We start from the raw sequence: 6,350 nt of genomic DNA, 5'->3' as shown, positions 1-6,350 counted from the left end.
GACTGTGTCATGCTTTGTATCCCCCACTTCTTATCATGGTTACCTTCTTACACCTGCATCTCGAGTGCTGGGCATTTAGGAGCGGGCTACCTTGCGTGGCTCAAAGATGTGTAATTGTTTAAGTAATTATTTTTAGCATAATGTGGGATCTCCTTATGTTTAATCACACAATGCTAAAAAAAAAAAAAATTCTTTCATAGAACCACATTTCAGTTATCAAAGGCAGGAACCTGGGCTGGGAGACTACTCTCTTAGCAAAGTGCCTCGCAAGCGTTGAGGAGCTGAGTTTATGCCTCCGAATCCGTGCAAAAGGCAGGCATCCTTTGCTGAGAAGGGAAAGCCAGGTGGATCCCTGCAGTTCACAGGCCAGCCAACTCTAGCTGAATTAGTGAGCTGCAGGCCAATGACAGATCCTGTCTTAAAAAGGACAGCTCCTGAGAAATGCCACTGAAGCCTGCCCTCTGGCCTCCACACACATGTGCACACAGAGCACAGACAAAAGGGCAAGCTCTAGACTTCTCCCACAGGGCCCCAGAACACCAAAGAAGTGATGCCCCACGCCAAGCCTTCAATATTGTAGTGTTTTCCAGAACGACCTCTAGGGGGCAGCATCTACTCGCTCCTAACTCCCGCCCTCCTTGGGTGTGGCTCCACTTAGTGCCTCAGGATCTGTAAACAGAGCAGCTTTCAACAAACTGAACTTTACTCTGGTTGACAGCTGTGCTCCCAGCTGTTCCCACTGCGGTGGTAAATCTTTTCCCTTGCTGCCACTTCAGATCAGACAGATTCTACTCGGAGCCAGAGGATCGCCTCCCTCCAGAGCTCCAGTCTGAGAATTTAGCTCAACACACTGCACTATGATTTTCATTGCATTCTTTAAAAAGTTACAGGTTGTCTCTTCATTAATTTTAAGCTTGAGGAGGGGAGCAAAGGCGTTTTTGTATTCCTCTGATCCATCATTGTCTCTGCTAGACAGCCTTCTCCTCTCAAATAGCAGGTAGCTTGGTACAGACAGGTCACCAGTGTTTATGCTAATGGCAGGGGATAGGACAAGTGATAGAAATGTGAAGCCAGGGGCTGCTCTGCACCCAGACTTCCTCCATATAGCCAGCTGTCCTCAACCCTCAGCTGCATCGATATTCCCAAACCCCCTTCTGTTAAGGCCCATTTCCCAACCCTGGGTTCGGTTTATCTTAGAGACCATGTAGTTAAGCAGTGTCTCACTGTTCTCATTGGTCAGGAGGCTAGAACAGCCTATGCTTTCCCCCACAGGCTTTTCAAAGCTGAAGGATTCAAAGAAGAGTCAAACCCAGATGCAGTGCCATGTATCAGGTGTCTCAGCCACTTGGAAGACTGAGGTGGAAGGATAGTTGGAGCCTAGGGGTGTAGGACTTGCTTGTGCAGCAGAGATAGATCCCAGCTCAAACAAACAAACAAACAAACAAACAAAGGAGTAAATAAGCACAGAGTCAAAGGCAGTTAAGGATGTAAAGATCTGAGAGCTGATCTTTTACTCTAGGAGAACCCTCTTACCTTGGGGATGACCAGGTTGATGAGGGTCACATATCAGCACAGCACAGCTCTAAGGACTGCAGGATAGAGAGTTTCTGGGTCACTATGGTGGTGCCCTGTGTCCCTATGTGCAAGCTGCTGCTGAAAGCAGGCTGGGTGAGGACGCTTCCTGAGTAAAGCCTGTGGCCTGTCAACCTCTAAGTTTCACGGGTGGTTCCTTGGTGTTGCGTTTGTGCATCTTGTCATGGTTTCAAGTATCCTCACATCTCTTGTCCTACTGGATGCTGCACAGTGTGTGGTAATATCCGAGGCATCCTGTCCAGAGCTGCAGAGCTTCTTCCAGGAGGAATGAGGACTAGACTGAAGGTCTCTGGGCATCACTTCCTGTGCTCTTTCTTCTGTATTTTACTACATGGCCACAAATGTTGTCTTTCTGCAGGGACAGAAGACAGAGACCTTGGGTGCCATGGTTAACTTGCTGTGTCCCTATCACCTCATTTCTAAAAGAAGAGGCTGGCCACGACATCACCTCGTGGCCTCCAGGCTGCATTCAGTTATCAAAGGATAACCATGGACCAGCAACCCACATCTGCAGAGTGTAAGAGATGCAGGCCTCCAGCTGTAACCCAGGTCTGTTGGGTTACATAGCTCTGGTTTACTAGGCTTTCTATTTGCAATTATTGCTATTCAGACATGAGACATGTATGGTCAGAGCTGGCTCTATTGGAGGAACTACTATCAAAGTGTGTGAGCACACATGGATGAAGGGGCTTTCATTTCCTCTGAGCTCAGAGGCAGACTCTCTGCTTGTTCATCTTTACAAAGACCTCCTTAGACTCGTGGGGGCAAGATTTCAGTTCCATGAGGAAGGCACAAACTTTCCAGGGGTCCCACAGCCCAAAAGCACTGTGTCTGCTGTCTCTGTCCCATGCACAAGGCCACCTTCAACCCTAAATTCTTCTGGTGATACTGTCTTCTGGTTGGGGCATGTTGCCCAGGGCTCTGGATACACTGATGGAGGTGTGTGCATGCCCCTTGTGGAAAGAGAAAGAAGGTTCCCACTTTATTGAACAGCAGTGTCACCTTTAGACAACTCCCCTGCACAGAAGGCCTGAGTGTTCGTGAGGATGATCTCAGACACACACACACACACACACACACACACACACACACACACACACACACACACACACACACACACACACACACGGAAGGCAGTAGCTTCGGGTACATGATATTTTCTGGACCTCACATGACTTCAGCTGAGCCCCAAGGATGGCAAATGAAATCCGTTATTTTTCCTCCAACTTACTCAGGACTAGTAGAAGATACTCAGGTGTCAGGGGCAGCCACTGAATGTTCCTGAGTAAAATGGGACTGTGGAGTAGGCTTGTGCTGCAGAGACAAAGTTGCTGAGGGTTCAAATCCTTCTTAGAGGAGAAAGGTTTGTCCTTGGCCCCCAGCCACAGGCTTCTCTCAGTTGGCTCCTCTTGACAGAGGCCCAGCTCAGTGGACCCTGTTCTCAAAGCTGAGAGAACTTGTCCAGGTGTGGTGATGGCCTTGTCAGTCTGGGATAAGCCCAATTGAGGCCCAGATGTATTTCTAGCAAAAATATTGGGGCTCACTACCTGACTGGAGAAATTGAGCTGTGGCCCTTGAGAGAGAAGACGCTGATGTAACAGATTAAATTTCAGCTGAGAACTGAACTTTGAAAATTGTGGAAGTCATTTGGGGCTCAGAACTACTCCTTTACATGATATTTGTATTATCAGCTAATGTTCACATTATCTGAAGTATTTCTTTATTAAATATGAATTAAATTAATAAATGTTAAGCAGGTGATCTTCCTTCCTGGCACTGTGATTGTTTGGGAGGGTTCTTTTTACATAACTTGCTGACCTCTGAAGACTAGATCTTCAGTTGGCCTTGACAGTAGAAAAACAAAGGTTAATTTTGGCTACCTATGTGGTATTAAACCCACCAGGCAGGTACAACCAAGATGAGCATGTTTCTTTAAGAGTTCACAGATGGGATTGCACATGTGATACTTACCCATATGGAATGTTATTTGGACAACTATTTCTCACTAATGGTCTCTTCCTGATATATACAGGACAAAGCTTGACCTACTTCAGCTCTGCAGCATCTGCCCACACCTGAGAAATAGGCCTGTCTTCTTAAACCTCAGGCCAGAGCTAAAAGCTGCACTTAGCTATAAGAAACTATCTCTTTCCGGAAGTGCACGTCTCACAGATATGACCGGCCCTTTCTGCACCCTAAGCATACATGTTCCTAGATTAAAAGAGGCTGCCAGGTCCTGGGTCATCACACTCATGGCTTTGGGGAATTATTTAAGCTGTCTAAGCAGTGTTCTTAGAACTGTGCCAGGCAGTCCTATAAAATGACAGTAGGAGCCATGCAGTGGTGGCTCTCGTGTTTAATCCCAGCACTCAGGAGGTAGAGGCAGGCAGATCTTGGAGTTCCAGGACAGCCAGGGCTACACAGAGAAACCCTGTCTTGAAAAACAAAACAAAAAAAGCACAAAAACCACCTTAGTTCTCTTGAGACGGTCTCACTGAAGCAAGCCTAACCATCTGCCTTGCCTGGCTGGCCACCCAGCTCCCAGCATCAGCTTGCCTTATCTCTAGGGCTGTGGATACATGCCACTGTGCCTGGCTTCTGCACGGCTGCTCATTTTACCCACAAAGCCTTCACCCCAGCCAGAGACCCATGTTTCCTTAGCGATGCTCTCAACAAGAGCAACAAGACGGGAGCCATCTTCCTTGACAGGCAAACGCTGCCTAACGCTGGACAGGTGTGAGGTCTTGGGCTAGCCTCATTTGCAAAGGCCTAGCCCTGTCACCCTCGGCCTATCTGTTCTGCTACACTAGAGTGAACTTTGACCCCAAGTTCCCACTTGTTTAAAGGAAGACAAAGCATTGCCAAAGGGCAAAAATGTCCGTGGTCATGCTGCTTAAACCACAATACAGCGCCAAAAGTCAGCAGTCTCCCCTGTGGGCAAGCCCAGGAGGCTGAGCCAGGCAAGGACTATGGTGGGTCCCTACACTTGGTCAAAGTGTCACAGGGTAAAAAGGCTCACAAGTGTCATGTGCTTCCCAAGGACCAGGTGGACATTTGTTTGTTCTGAAGCCCAGCTGTGCTTCATCTGTGAGGCAGCATCTCCAACTGTAGCCCAGGCTGGCCTAGAGATGTCAATCCTATGATTCTCCTGCCTCAGCTTCCTAAGTGCTGGGGTTCAGGCCTGGGCCATCACACCCTTCTCCAGCTATGTCTTGACTAACTAACTGTTCTCATCAAAGCCACTGGAACTTTCACAGGTGTACTCGCTGAGGTTCAAAAGGATAAAGTGCCTTTTCTGGAGCAGGCACACCATCAGGGGCCCTCTGCTTCCAACGTGCAAATACTGCTGTCGCATCCAAGTGCTGTGGTGGAAGGGGACCAAAAAGCATAGCAAGGGGGGCTGCGTTGGTGAGGGGAACACTTTGCAAGTCCACTAAGCAATCTGAGGGGACTACTGTGTGGGAGGTGGGGCTGAGGGAGGAGACCATCTCGGCTCTAGGATGCTTTAAAAGCTGCATGAGTGTCTGCCTATATGCATGTGCACCGTGTGTGCACCATGTGTGCTTCTGGTGCTCACAAGGGCCGGAAGGCACTGGACCCCAGGAACTGGAGCTGCAGGTGGTTGGACACCACCCTGTGAGTTCTGGGAACCAAACCCAGGTCCTCTGCAAGAGCAACCACACACTCTCAACCTCTGAGCCATCTCTCCAGGATGACCAGCTTCTGAGAAGCTCCTGGCTCATAAATGGACCAGTCATTCCAGTCTGCACGAGGTGACATGACGCCTCAGCCGCTGTCTGCTGTGCTTCCCACCTGGGGTCTGCATGCTGCTGAATGCCACCGCAGGTAAGAGCAGCCACTCAGGCTTGTGCACCCCGCATACCCAGTACATGGTGGGGCATCAGATCTAGGATCCTGGCATCGCCTCTTCGAGCTGGGCTGTCTGAGGGGTGCTGAGGCTAGACCACCCAGTTAGATGCAGCTGCATCTAACCAGCACACACTGCAGTTCACAGATCACAGGAGAAGGAGGACAGCGGCCTATAGGACATTAATGTAACCATGGGGACCAACTGCCCTTGAGTGGCAATGTGCCCCAGCAGCCACTGGCTGAGTTAATCATGACCATCCTCACAGGACTGATGTGGTTTTCACAAAAATGTGTCCCTGGGGCGTATGGTGCACAAGCCTGGCCTACTGATTGGGACTGTTTTAACACAGGGGAGGAGCTTAAAGAAAAGGACCCTCCTGTAGCACACAAGCAGCACACATAAACAGGCAGGCCAACTCTGCATAGCCAAGGCAGGGTCAGAATCCAATACAGTCAAAAACTTCCTCACTTTTATTAAGTTAGAAAACTAATAAAAGCAACACCCATGCTCAGACCAGCACCACACCTCTGTGCTGTGTGGAGTCATTAGCCCTAGTGACACAGTCCACAGGCCAAGAGCCTGGAATTCTCCAGCAAGGCTGACCCTGAGGTGGAATGAAAGGCACGCTGGACCTTGGATGAGGGCCGATGTGTGACTAAGTCATCCACCACACCAGTACCAGGCTGAGCCGCGAGGACCCTGAGGGTTCACCACACTGGTCAGTGATGTGGCTCCACTTCTGTCAGCAGCAGAGCCCACTTTGGATGCTCCATCCTGATGCAGCAATGGCCTGGGAACCCACCAGCTATGGTGCCCTGCCCACCCTGTGCCAGAAACTGAGAGCGCCTGTCCCCCCTTCATTGGGCTAAACAAGCAAGGGGTGAGC

Source organism: Acomys russatus, chromosome 7 (assembly GCF_903995435.1).
Source record: "Acomys russatus chromosome 7, mAcoRus1.1, whole genome shotgun sequence".
NCBI lineage: Eukaryota > Metazoa > Chordata > Mammalia > Rodentia > Muridae > Acomys > Acomys russatus.
The sequence above is the reverse complement of the archived record's forward strand: the minus strand, read 5'-3'. Positions refer to the sequence as shown.